The sequence below is a fragment of the Mycteria americana genome, chromosome 6, assembly GCF_035582795.1.
Source record: "Mycteria americana isolate JAX WOST 10 ecotype Jacksonville Zoo and Gardens chromosome 6, USCA_MyAme_1.0, whole genome shotgun sequence".
Classification (NCBI taxonomy): Eukaryota; Metazoa; Chordata; class Aves; order Ciconiiformes; family Ciconiidae; genus Mycteria; species Mycteria americana.
The window spans coordinates 7,944,317-7,958,739 of record NC_134370.1 but is presented as its reverse complement, the minus strand read 5'-3'; positions in this window follow the sequence as shown (position 1 = coordinate 7,958,739).

The following is a 14,423-nucleotide window of genomic DNA, read 5'->3' as shown; positions in this document are numbered from 1 at the left end:
CTGCAGAAATTTTTTTAAAAGTCTTACTTGAAAAAAAAGCCTTAAACTGTGGACTTCCCCATTATTATTATTATTATTATTATTATTATTATTATTATTATTAATTATTATTATTATTAATTACGGGAATTACAGTTCTGGACACACCTTAGGAAGGAAGTACATGTGATCATACACAACACCTGCAGACTGCTGTGTTGAACAGGATGGGAAAACCACGTGCTCACCACACAAAAAGACTTTGCTATCATATATAGTAAAACAAGATGCTGTAAGTGCCCTGGAGGATCTGCCTTTTCATTGCTGAGTCCTGTTATAATACTGTTCCTCATGTAATTCTCACTCAGGCTAATAAGATATGATTTCAAGTCATATCCAGGCTATAATGAAGGTGGGGAAAGAACTTGAAGTAGTGCCATAAAGCTCCAGTGGTTTTGTGGACCTTAAGCCCTGTGGCTAGTTGTGTTGTGGAGTGCAACTCAGAATACAATGAATTAATTAAACTGATAATTCTTCAGGCCAGTTTTGATACAAGTATTGAGCACAGTCACAGGCATTAAACTAATTAAAATTTTAGTAGTGACTTGAAATAAAATATGTGAAATATGCACCAAATATAGATCTCCCTTTGTATTACTGAAAACATTTTTAAAAATCCTGCTGCTTTTTTTTCTTTTTTTTTTTAAAGAAGCACTCACTTTCTAAGAAGTTCACAGAAAATCAGCAGAAAGCAGGTAACTGGTTGGACTCTGTCCCAACCTGTTCTCAGCAGAAGACCAAGAGCATAAATCAATGTCCATAAATCTACCCCCCTTTCTGAGTTCAACCTCATCAATAACAAAAATATAGCTTCAACCTAAGTTTCAGCCCCGTGCGCATCTCTAGTGCCGCTCTAGCATCTCTCCATAACTTGTGGATTTACAACAATAACTCCTATTTTTTTTATATTCAGTTGGAATAAATAGGCCAAAGGAAGCCAGGTAATTTTCTGCAGGATTCTCAAAGCTGTGATGGGATGGGTTTGCCATCCGGTTGCTTTCTGCTTTAGGTATGTTTATGTACTGAGCACATTCCATAGACAGCTAACTACCTTAGAGTGAAGACATATCCTTCTGATAATGAATCTTCCCAGAGGAGGCTAGTTTGGAGATTTAGAAGCAAATTCTTGTGACTGAATCATCATCATTCAATTGTTCTCTTTTAAAAATAATTTCATTATGTAAACAATTAAGTACGATTATATGGATTTAGAAAGCTTTTACTCTAACTGGCTCTTGCAGTGACAAGTTAGAACATAAGCCTTAACACCACTTCTGACAAGACTGCGCCTAGACAAACACTTTTCTTTGGTTACCACAATCCCTTCGGTCTGTACCTGTGGTGCCACCACACCACCTGAACTGTCATGAAACCTGGTGGGACACATGAGCAGAGAGCATGGATGTATCAGAAACATCACCTCTCCTCTGGCTAAAGATTGATTCCAGTCCTACATCCGAAAGAACAACATCAAACAACTCCTTCGGAGCAGAATCCTCTGGAAAGCACGATGGAGACAGCACCTGGCCTGACGTGGGAGCGGGCTGCTCCCCCCAGGCTGGTCATGGCCATGAGCCTTCCATCCAGAGAGAAAGCTCTTCATCCAAAAAGCTGAACTCTGCTCAACTTTGGTTCATAAGGCAAAGACCAAAACAAATCAGTAATATAGTCCTCATTTTAGATGTTTTGTAACAGGCTCACCAGGAGCAGAATTAAGGGGAACTTGCACAGGCACTCACACTTATCACATTTACTGGGGTCTAGGAGCTGCTCTCCCTTGCCGTTTTGACCTCTCTGTGTTCCTCCTCTTCCAGCCTGAAGAACTTGCTAAAAGTTAATTCAAACGGTTCTATGTCTGCACAAAGCTTTAAGTGACTAAAATAAAGTATTTTCATAAATACTTCCAGACTGAAGGCTTGTTCTCTCTGACTTCAGCTAAAAGTTCCTTTCTTAAAAAAAGACTCTACCTAAATTAATTTCTGTAGCTTCCTTCTGGAGAAAGAAAAAAAAAAGAATGGCACATCTGTGTAAGTTACTCAACTAACTTTGAGAGAAGTCCTCCAGCGGACAACAGCTGCTTTCTCTCCCCTCTTTTTATATTTAATATCATTGCCTGTAATCTTAACAGCTGTATTTACTACAAATTGCCTGTGAGTTTTTTGGGTCATTCACTTTCTAAAAGCATAACCCAGAAATGCACACTCGGGGCGTTAATGCTCATATGCAGTCACCTGGGCTTGACTCACATGCATAATGGCTCCTCGGGTGATTAGCAGTTTTCATCATCAGGTCCTACATGATAAAAAAAAAAAAACACTTAATGGCACTAAAAATATTAGGAGTCAGCTATTTCATACTAATGACTTCTTAATGTAACATTATTGCTGGTGCTTTAACTACTGTTGTCCTTAAATGCTGCACTGCATTCATGAAGGACTTCGGGGAAAAAAAAAAGAGTATGGTGCTGAGACTTATTGCATTAAGAGATCGGTTTAACAGATTGTTTAGTTTTGGTAATATAATTTGACATCTAAACATAAGCTGAGAGGGATCTCCCGCAAAACCTTTGATAATATGATTCATTGTCAAATGTTTGTTTTGCCTATCTGGTAGTCATTAATTAATTCTTTTTAATATATCTTGGATTTACTGATTTGGAAAAAGAGAATTATTCTTATTGATGTTGCTAAAATATCCAGGTGGCTTGAATTTCACCAACTAGATGGTATAATCTAGCACATTTGTGTAGACCTAATCAAATCTCTACTAACAGATGTGAAGAGCCCAGCATGGGAGCAAATGTTTGTGTCTATATGATAATTAAATTACCTCAATAAAGAGAATAAATGAACAATGATGACTATAGTTTTTTTAAACCTAGGTTATCTTCCTCATGCACAGCCTCTATTAACCCCTTTAGCAGTTGGCAAAACTTGAAGTTTTTCAGAATGAACCATGTTTTTCAGGTAGTGCCTTTGATTAAATCTACCAACCAGGCAATAGGACTAACTTCCTTAAGAATTCCTACGCATCCCCATTAATGGAAATCAAATAAATAAGAAGTTCTGCATTAAAGAGATGCTGTGTATAGTGTTTTTCATTTCACATAAACAGTTCAGAAGACATCAGTCTGTGTTTTAATTCCTCTTTTAGTTCTCTCGTTCTTGGGGAATTTCTTTGATTATCATCATAGCATTCTAAAGATCTTTGTCCAGATTTTAAATGTGCTCAGACACCTTAACAAACAGACTCATGTCCTTCATATGAGCTGGATGTAGCTGTATTGGCATTTCTGAGAGCCCCAGTAAGAACTTGAGTGAACCATGTGTTGCTAAGCATCTTCAAAATGTGGCCCTCTAAATCCAGTTTGCCACACAACCGGATAACTTTATTTGAATGCCTACAAAGTACAACAAAAACCTCTATTGTAACCCATCACCGAATAATCATTTCCCTATAATTCACTTCAGGGAGACGTATAAAAACAAGCTTCATGAGATAAAAAGGTATTTTTAACGTATCTTTGTTTTGAAGGTGGCCTTGTGGAAGTGAGATGCTTCCACAAGAAAGGGAAGCTAGCCCTTAGTAGCGGTACTGCTTAGATATCATTAAGCAGACCAAGTTGCAGCTGGAGTTCAAATCACTTCTGACCACGTTTTTGCTACAAACAGGGGAACAGTTCTTTCTCTGTTCACTCCACGGCGTGCTCTGACCTTGCTGGAGGCTAAGTAATGTCACCAGCTGCATGTGTAACATGGTCATTGGTGATGAAAAGTGAACCGGTGTAGCTCGCCTAGGGATGCAACCCCTTTTAACATATCTAACATTCTTGCAGGTGTGGTGGCTTTATTTGTGTGTTTTACTGTGTTTGTTTATTTGCCTGACTAACTAACTCATGTCCTCTCGCCCACTGCAGATAGAGCCTTCTGATTTAACATTCCTGAAACTTTGAGTGTTTAGGATATAGATTGTTTCCAGTCTCAGGATGTAAAAGACATGGGATAGAAGCAAGAGAGATTAGGGCTCTTTTCCTCAAAGTTAAACAACTGGATTGGTTTTCAGGCAATGGGGCCCTGAAATAGCTAAATAAAAATAGTCCTGCACTTACAAGGAACTCACAGATTGTATTTCTAGAAGGTCTGACTGAAAAGCTGATATGACCAGCAGCACTTGGGAATAGCCCGACACATAAAACAGTTACCTCCTGGTGTCATAAAGAGATCTTTAGTCAGCTGAAGTGATGCAGCAGCAGGGCTGGAGTCATTTGGGAGGCTAATTATATCCTCTCTGTATTTAAATGAATCTTTCTACTGAGCCTTCTCTACTGTGGGAGAGAAACAAAGTCAGGAAATGGGCTAGTCACTCCCGGCTCAGTAAGTCCCAAACTACAGACTGTTTCTGAGAAGACCTGCAGACAAAGAGAAGTTGGCTTTTGCGGGACTTCATTGTGTGCGCAAGAGCAACAGCGCAGCTGGAGCTTGGTGGAAAGGAGGCAAAGCCCTCAGAAAAAGAGAAGCTGGAACAAACAAGTTCCCTTTCAGGAGCTGCTGTACTGTGATTGCTACATCTTTGCTTGCTCAAGGGTTTTTATTTCCAAAGTGTTGCTAGCGCCACTATATTTCACATATATCAGCTAGCGCCAATATATTTCAAAGCCCTTTCTTAGCTCTCTGTCCATCCCTGACTATGGGTCTGGTGGGACACAGGCATCTCCCAAAATTCCATGGCCATTACCACGGCTGTTACAAATTCACATTTTCACCACGTATCCACAGGGCAGAGTTGCTGCTATCCCCTACTATAGAGAACTGGATACATCCATTCAAATAAAATGTCGATTTCCTGAAATATTGAAGTATTTCCTGAAATGTTGATTTTTGCTTTGGCATTGGAGGTCCACCTGTGTGGGTTGTTTCTGGTGGAATTAATTTTCTCCCCTGTTACAGTTTTCCTGGGCTGTGCACATCCCACAAATGCATTGTTGTATAAATGCTTCTGCTTTCTCTTTCCCATGTTAAGGAGAGTGAACAGCTGAGTTCATACCTGCACTCCAGACCGCAAGGCAGTGCCTATGCCCACAGCTTACTCCAACCCCACGTGCCAGAAGGATGTTACCGCATCTTTCATCCACACACCACAGACTTAAGGTTGGCTAAATGTAAGCTCCAGAGTCCGAACTTTTGCAGCCTGGGCACTGTGAGCCAGTGGCCCCAGACAGAGACTTGGTGCTCTCCTTTGTGCTCTGAAACATCAAAAGTAGCCAGGACTGAAGTCCCAGTCAAAAACATCTTCTAATTATTCACGTTCACATGAAAGTCCGTCTGTTCTGCCAAATGTACACATACAAACTCTATCAACCGATTTCACTCTTTTCAATCTGCATAGCTCTAACAGGAATATGTCAGCAACTATTTCCTCCTTGTCTACCTATTCAAAGCAGGACCTGATAATGAAAAGGTTATTCTCTTTTGAAATATTCCCTTCAAGGAAGGATTTGGGGAAGTTTATTGTGATTAAATTTGGATGCAAGCCCACAGAAAACAAGTAGAGAGAATGGTCTTTTGCTGCCCCATAAACTTCCCAGGCTTCACGGCCAGAGGCATGGCTAAACATCACCAATGACCTGTGAAAATGTAGCATAAAATAAATAATCTTGTAACAGGGAATAGGAAGGAAAGCTACATGTGTGTTTGTGTCACCAACACAACTGTTAAGACTATTTGTTCAGTTAGGAGCATGTGAGTGGAAGTGATAAAGTGTTGGGTTGGGTTGGGTTGGGTTGGTTTGGTTTGGTTTGGTTTGGTTTGATTTGGCTTGGTTTGGCTTGGTTTGGCTTGGTTTGGTTTAGTTTTGCTCCTTCTTGGTGGACATAGCGATTTTGGATTGACTGGGTGTTCCACACCACTGCCAACTAGTACAAACACTGGACTGCTGTTTGTACTCAAACATCTCCTGCGTTGTAAGGGCTCAACAGCTCATAAGCTGTGGTGACAGGAGATGGAAATAAGACTGGCATCTACCCATTTGTCATCTGAAGCTCACTCAGCCTGCCGGGTCTTGGATTTCTCTTCCACATACCAGGTCAATAACACTTGTGGAGCTCTGTTTTGGCATGAAAGTTTGCTGAGGCAGGGTCTATACTTCCTTCACTCCTATTTGTGCCCCCCGTTTCACAGCCTTGGTCACTAACAGTAACTCCTGTTGGCACTGAGACCATCCCAGGCCCTTTCCTCAAGGACCATGTCGTTGAACAGCAGAGCTAAGCAAAGAGGGTCACAGGGGCTGGAAGGGCCCAAGGAAGTATGACATCCCAGGAACGGTGTCCACCTCCCAGGGCAGACATGCTCCGGCCACATCCCAACCAAAGGCCAAGGCAAGATCTGGGGCTGAAAGGGAACCCAGGCTGAGCAAGAAGGGTGATGTGCTCCGAAAAGTCCCCAAGTCTAAGAAGTGCATTTTGGAGTGCAATTGAAGAAGAGACACAGCCAGATACCTTTTGAGACATCAACTCCCTTTCTCTCCTGCAGTCATTTCAGTGACTTGCTTCAAATTTCTCAGATTTTTTATCTTTTCACTTCCATCCTGTTTACTTTCATCCGGCTTTTTGTGGTCACAAAGACTCTGAGAAATGTTTCAATGTGAGAAGGTTAGCTTCTTCTTTTCCCCTTTACTCTGCTAAGAGTTCCCTATGAATCACTCTGTTTTCCTTAACCACCCTTCATGGTTCCTCATTGTGCAACCAGGTTTTAGCCCAGTTTTTCATAAGCAGGTCTGCGTTACACAAGTGGGATTTTTTTTTAAGTGGAAACAGGCTCAGTAATTTGTAAATATGCTTTGGTTGAAAAGGAGTTAAAAATACAGTCAAAGAGACTTTGCTTCCCTCGTTTCTCCCACGGTTCATGACCTTTGCTTTTTTCAACTTCCTCAATTTAGTTTCAGTAAATTGTCACAGAATGGCACAACACCTGCCTTGGGTACTTGAGAAATTGACTTTTCCTGCAAATTACCCTGATCAGTGACCTTGTCTGGCTACTAAAGGGGTTTGCAGAAGCAGCATAGCTTTATGTGTGGCCATCTTCCATCTTCTGATTGGTATTTAGCCCTTTGAAGTTCACTTATCTCCTTAATGTGTAGCTACTTTTTGGGAAAAAAAAAAAAAAAGAAAAAAAAAAGAAGAAAAAAGGAAAAAAAGGCCATGATACACTTGTCATCTCCGAAACCAAAATACCAGCAGTAAGACAAATTGTACTCCACCTCAGAAGGTGCACAGAGCAATGTAGGCTGAAAGGCTCCACTGATCCCCCTTTCCAGAAGAACATCTAGGAATTCTTTTTCTCTTTAGCTGTTAAATGTTCTGACACTGGCTGACATTGTTGCAGTGGAGTGGTGTTTACTAGAAAGGATGTAACAAGGCTGACCTTTCCTTCCTTTCCTTTTTTTTTTCCCCCCCAAATCTGTTGCAAAAAGTCACTGCTCTCTGAGGAAAAAGAAAATATCTGCTCCTCCACATACTGCACAAATGTTGGGGCAGAGGTTAGTTCTGGAAACCTAAAAGGTAAAATTCTTTTTTATGCTGAAGCTTTGATTTCACAGTGCAACGTAAAGGGGTTATTTGTTTAATTAATTATTAATTGCTCTAGCAGCTAACAGGTGCCAGGTCTCAAGTGCAGTCCCTGGGGCAAGCAGCCCAGGGGGAAGCGTGATTCACAGCAACCTTGAGCAAATTGGCCCAGGAGAAAGTTCTGGAGCTACTTCCCATGTCCTTGTCAAATATCAAAGAAAAACAGTTAAAATGTAAACTTATATTAAGCATTGTACTTAATTCTGACAAGCTTTTAGGATCGAATTGCAGACTTTAGTCAACAAAGGGGAATTAGTCCAGGCTTTTCAATGGAGGGTGGGGGGAGAGCTGTTTGAGAGCTACATACATAGCTCTCATCTTATTTTTCACATCTGTTCTGTTTAATTTAGCTAAGCACTTTGAGTCACAACTCGCGGCTGAACCTCGAATCCTATTTTACCTGGGACTCCAACTGATATTCTAGATCTTAGAAGGAAATTAAAAAATGCCTGAAAGATTACATTATCTAATAAATTTCCCCCACCCCACTCTCTTTATTTTTGTAACTGGTGAAGATTTATTGCTTAATTGCAATTTAAGAAAAATTTTAATACAGTCAAATGCAAATTCTGTTTGACTGGGTGGGAGGATTTTTCTTCCTTTCCTTCTTTTTCCCTTATCTTGAAAAAGAAGTCTAACTGAGAAAAGCCCACAAATAAGTTTTGGGTAAGGAAAATATAGCAGAGAACTGTTCTCTTTATTTATATTGCTGTCCTTACTCTGTCTTGCCTGATCCCCTCTCAAGATTTGCGATTTTAACCTTCTAACACCATTCTGAACTGCGGAAATATTACCCTTGTTTTAGAGAGAGGGAAATTAAGACAGAGGGCCGATAATGTAAGAGCTCCGTGGCCACGGACACACTGTGTGTTTGGATCAGAAGTGATCTTCAATCTGCGGAGCCCCAGAAGGGCACGAGCACAGCGGCTGCGTGAACAAACAGGCTCCATCATTCCTCGCGCGAGGATCCACGCCGGCTCGGTGGCAGCACAGAAGGAGTGCTAGGAAAGCATCACGGCACCGGCACGTGCTCCTCCAGCAGCTCCTTCTTCGCCAGTCCCTTATGGCATGGCAATTCCCAGCCACCGGGGAAGTTGCTGGGGTGCTGCAGGCTCTGCCGCTGACACTGGTTCTCCTCCCGTTATCTCCCTTTCCTCCGGTGGTTGTTCTACCTACTGCCCCTCACCGTAGCCTCAGGGCGGACCTTATCTTTGTTAGGGCTGGACACAGCCTCTCTCTGAACCCGACAGGGGCCCCCAGTGTTACAGCTAATGGAAGCTAATGAGAATAACAAACCACAGTGACATGGTGCTCCTCTGCTATTAGAGAGGGCAGAGAGATGAAAGAGTATAAGGTAAGTGAGTCCAAAAGCCTGATACATTTAGATCATGGGGATTTAGCTGTGATCTCTCTTGCCCTAGGGTCAGGTACGGCGCGTGAGTTATCCGTGATCTCTGTCATTGCAAATGGGACTGAACCATACTAGAAGCCACGTCCAGCCCTGCCCGTCTGGCTCCGCACCCTTGGCACCCGAATCACAGCGCAGGGACGCCGGGGCTGTGATGCCGTACTTCGCCGAGCACTGCAGCCAGGCCCCGGTGTCTTTAAGTTGTTTTTAAAATTTGGCTGAGTGGTTTAGCTCAATGTGTTGTTGGTTTGACCACGTTGAAAAGCAAACAAACCCCAGTAGGAATGCAGGCTCGGGACAGAACTTTGCTCAACAAGTAGCTCGGTTTGAGAGAGAACCATTTGCAGCTCCTCATTTTCTTACAATAGAGATCAGCCTGTTCAGAAAATCAGTACCCAACACGATGTTTTACCATAAATTAAAACAATTAAAACACAAATCACATCTTGAATCTGTTAACTTTCAGATAAGTATAATTAGACCCCAAAATGCTTTAAGTAGTGTTTACGCATTTATTTACCAAAAGACAATTATTTAAACAAAGAAACATTTCCAGTTAATTGATAGAAAGATATGAGAAAATGTAATTAATCATCATTAGAGTATGCAGCCCTTTATTGTTCAATGGCACGTAGCTGTGGGAACTGTTGGCTGTGAAACCGCGCCTGTCTCTAGGACTTGCACTAGGAGGACAAGGGAGGTGGTGGCTGTGCGCTGCTGTGGACTTACCATAGGGGTGCCAGCCCTTTCCCATCCAGCATATCCCAAAAAAGTACGACTGCTGCAGCCTTGCCCAGGAGAGGCCCGGGAGAGGACTGACGGTGGGGACCGCGGCATATCAGCAGAGCTGTGTGCAAGGGATGGGTCCCCCCTCCTTTGCGTCCAGCTCCAGTGGACCTGTGCGAAGCTGCAGACAGCTCCTGCCTGCAACTGTTAACTACACAACGAAGGTCTTTTCCTCAGCCCCATACTGACAAACAGGAGAGGCAGAAAGGACTCAGTGCAAACAAATCTGGTGGAAAGCAGAAGAAAGTACACACGTCAATAGAATTACACCAGCGAGGGAAGAAGAAAGAAGTCCTATATCCTTAAGCTATCCAACTCTCCAAAGCACAATACAACAATATTACCTTTTGTATGATAAGAGAGCTTTTTATTGCAATATGATGTGAAGTGGCTTTACTTGAAAGATTTCTTCTGTGTTTTCAAAAATCCTTCTGGTTTCCCAGAGGGAAAATGGGGATTACACCAGTAAACCCTGAGCAAGCATGCCCATTGCAGGAGCATTTATTCAGTACAGAGCCAACACTGGTGATTTGCTTAATTGCAGCAACTCGGACAATTACTTTTCTCAGAATGCCTTTCGGAGCTAGATGAGCTGCCTCCTGTAAGACAGGAACCTTTATAAATTTGGGGGTTTTCCCTCCAAACTCTTGTAAAGGTTTGCCACAACTTTCTCCACTGTTCAGAAACAGCTAGCCAGAAAACTCATGCTCTAAAATTGAAAACTGCTACCATTTTACTGTCATAAACCTGCTTTGTTCTTAATTGACTGAGATTCCAAAAGTAGAAAATTCAAAGCCTTTGCAAAGAACCATGAAATTTCAGCTGTTTTCATCACTGTGGTTGAATTTCATCAACCACAACATCTGAGTTTGAAATGTCTTGTTCTTTTTTCAGCTGTAGATGTACAGGGCTTGGAAAATACACTAACTATCCAAAAGAAGGCCATGAAATTGCGGTGTGGATGGTAATAAACTCTTTCTAATATCTCTAGACTTCTGTTGGATTACAGCAGGATACGTCCCCAAATTTATAGATAATTGTGGTCTCTGAGATACTCTTGTACTTTTTGCAAGGTCAAGAACTATAGGAAATAGTGATTCCTGGCAAAATTCTGTCCTGAAGGATTACATCTGATTTACCTAATTTCTTCTTTTACCACTGCCTCCAGTCCCACTCCTCTTTACCGTGGGATTAAATGCTATATGTTACTGTTCTGTAGCTACTACAGATGCTGTTGTGTTTCACCCAGGGGAAAGCTCCAGTATCAATATGGAGAAGGACAGTTCCCTCCACAAGGGCAGGGTACGCAGAAAGCACTCCAGCTGGCGAGACCTTCTGGAAGTCATGACTACCCAGGACACCTGAGCTGTCTGAGGAAAGACAAAGCTTTTCAAGAGGATAACAAGATGTAAGAATAAATTTTCCCACTAATGCTGAAGAATTCATTCATGCAGGAGCTAACTACTATATGTCAGCACAACTGTGCAGAATATTGATGTGTGAAAGCAGCGCTCACAGAGTGCTGCTCTAGGGGACACACATTGCACTAGGGGACCCGTACTCTCTTTTATAGCGGGAGACACGAAAATGACTATCATGTTTCACTAGGTTCTGACTGGTACATGGATAACTTCATTTTCAGAAATAAATTTCATTTCCTTATTCTTTTTTTTCCTCCATTTCTTCTCAAAATCTATTCTTTAGTCTTATGTCTCATGACACACCAGTTAGTCTCACATCTCCAGCAAAAAACTCCTTACAGTACACATGATCCATAAATCACACTTGGGACGAAGCAGCACCCAAGACAAGTGACACATTTCTATAGAAACCTTTTTCCTTCAGGAAAAACCCTTCAGGATTCTTTAATCTGAGAGACAAAATGGATCTCTAAGTCCTTAGTTGAAAAACAGATACCCGGTCTGGCAGTAAAAAGCTTACTAACACTCCAGAAGGAATAAAACCAATTTACGTAGCTGATAAATTGCAACAAGATCTCAGTAACAGAGACGACCGCCTGAGCAGCCAGAGTGGGGTACCAGGGTCTGCACAGGATGGAGCTCTCGCTGTGATCACTTCCTCTCCATGCCAAACCTCTAGTAATGGAAAAAAGAAACCATAGATAAAAGTTTTGGCCCGTCCTCCACTTCAGCAAGTGGTAAGTGAGCTGGTAATAGTTAGACAGAAAAGAAGGAGGAACTGAAATGCATTAGGAGCAGTTGATGTGAAAAGTTTGATAGAATAAAAAATTATGCTTTTTGTCATACAAATGCAGCTTTCCATAAACAGCCCCAAGAATAGGAAGCACATTGTTCAGATTTCCTGCTTTTCCTGGGTTTAGATGATCCTGTTTTGCTTTTTATTAAACACAAAAGATTATTCTTAGGAGTACAAGCTATTTTCACGCATAAGCAGTAAAGAAGAGGGCCCCCATATATTCAGTGCCTGGGAGGAGATGCAGTAAAACATGAATTACATTAATTCTAAATACTGCTTCAAAATTATTGATGTTACATTGCCACAGAGTTCTTTTGACTTAGTTGAACATCTTAATCACTAAACTAGTTGAGGACTTAAGTCCTTCCCATTTCTTCAGGTCTTCCATCCTCAAGAAGCATATTTCTGTAGCTGTGGATCAGTCAGGCCTGAGCCTTTTATTAGGTACATCACTTGTTGAGTCTACATTTCAATTATACCTCACATTCTTCTTTTCCTTTTCCCTTTTCCTTTTAAAGTCAGACCATCTTTACTTATTTCTCTTTAGCTATTTTTAATTTGCTTTTCCTGACTTGGAACAAAAACCATTTAAAAAAACCCCTAGACAGTGCTGTAACTTCACCATTGAGAAAAACAAAAACTACAAATAAAAGCAAAACATGACGTGATCCAAGGAGCGTTTAGAACCTGTAATAAGGGGCGTTTGTTAAGTGAGGAGAAAGATACAGCAATACATGATGGAAAATACTTTGAATTTACAGTCCTATATATAAGCCTTCTGCTCTGGTGCAGACCACACTGCTAATTTTACTTATTTTGAGCAAAACATGAATATTCTGTCTGTCTAGCTCCTGCTGACTTAGTCTTAATGGGACTGGGAGCTATCACTTTCCTCTGTGTTTTATCACACTTGACAACATTATACATATGAAAGGACTACCCACTAAAATTGAAGGAAGTATTTGAATTATATCATCCTTGAAAACTCACATTGTGGGCCAGTTTCTTCTCTTTTATACCAAAGGGCTAAGCTGATTTCAGAGTTTCTCTAGATGAAAGCCAGTATCAGAACCAGGTTCTACTACATTTGCTTGGACAATACAAGTTGTTCTTCAAGAAAACTCGTGAAAAAGATACAGGGAGGACATTCCCCCCAAAACGACTGCTGTTTGGGGAGGGACTATCAAAAAAGCAAACTGAACACTTTCAGCACCTCATCCCTCAATATATTTTTAGTTCACAATGTTCTGTGCCATGCATATATGTATATATATAGAAAGTACATGGTTCAAATCTCCCAACTAAAACCACATTTTAAAAGGGGCAGGGGAATTAGGCAGCCCTGTTTTTTCATTAAAATATGCATAATTTTAATCCAATAAAAAATGAGGATCATTAAGCTATATTCTAGTTAAAAAGAACATTTCAGTGGACGCATTTTTGTCAATCCTAGTCCCACCTGGCTATTTAACCAGACAAAACAAAGAATTTCTCCTTCTCTCTGAAACACAAAATAGCATGTAGATTTGTGGCATGTCTCTTACAAGCTGGGTCCAGAGTGATTCCCTTCAAGGACTGTGTAAATCAACACTCACCCTGAGACCCTTAATTTATACCTGCCATAACATTCACTTACAGACCTAGCACCCAAATAGCTACTCTCATCCTCTACACATACTTTCCTCCAAAAGATAACTAGCTCTTTCAGTGGCTTGTGTGATATATAATATCCACTGCAATGTACTGGTGGAGGCAAGAAGCTGTTTAGTTGATGAGCGGAGGCAGAGACGGATCCGGTCTCCCTCCCGGGCACTGTAATATAACGGGTCATTTCACAAGCATTAAAGACTCCACATTTACCAGCCCCCAACATCATCACCCAAGAAACCTGCAGTCTCTGCCTTGCAGCCCCATGACCAAGCTCTGCCTGCCTAGAGATTTTAAGGACCAGCCAGGGACCCCCTCCTCTTCTGTAAGTCATTAACGGAAGCAGTTGTGGGAGACAGTCGCATACGGCACTGCTTGCAGAGGAAGAGCTGCCACAAGTTGTGTGGGGCAGGTTCCTCTGCTGCCAGGGCTGGAGCAATGCTGCCTCCTCCTCACTGCCACCCCCTTCCTAGAAGGGTAGGACCCGGTAAGCACAGCTCTCCTGTTACATACCTTGAAGCTTCTAGACAAACTCATTGCCTTGCATGAAAAGGGATACCCCTTTATGCCCGTTATCTTAGCCGTGAGGCAGAGACAAAATATCAACCCATTGAACTCCATGACAGAACTAAAATATACTCAGGTTTCCTCCAAACGATTTTTATTTTTCCTTTCTGTTTTCACTCAGATTTTTTTTTTCCCCCT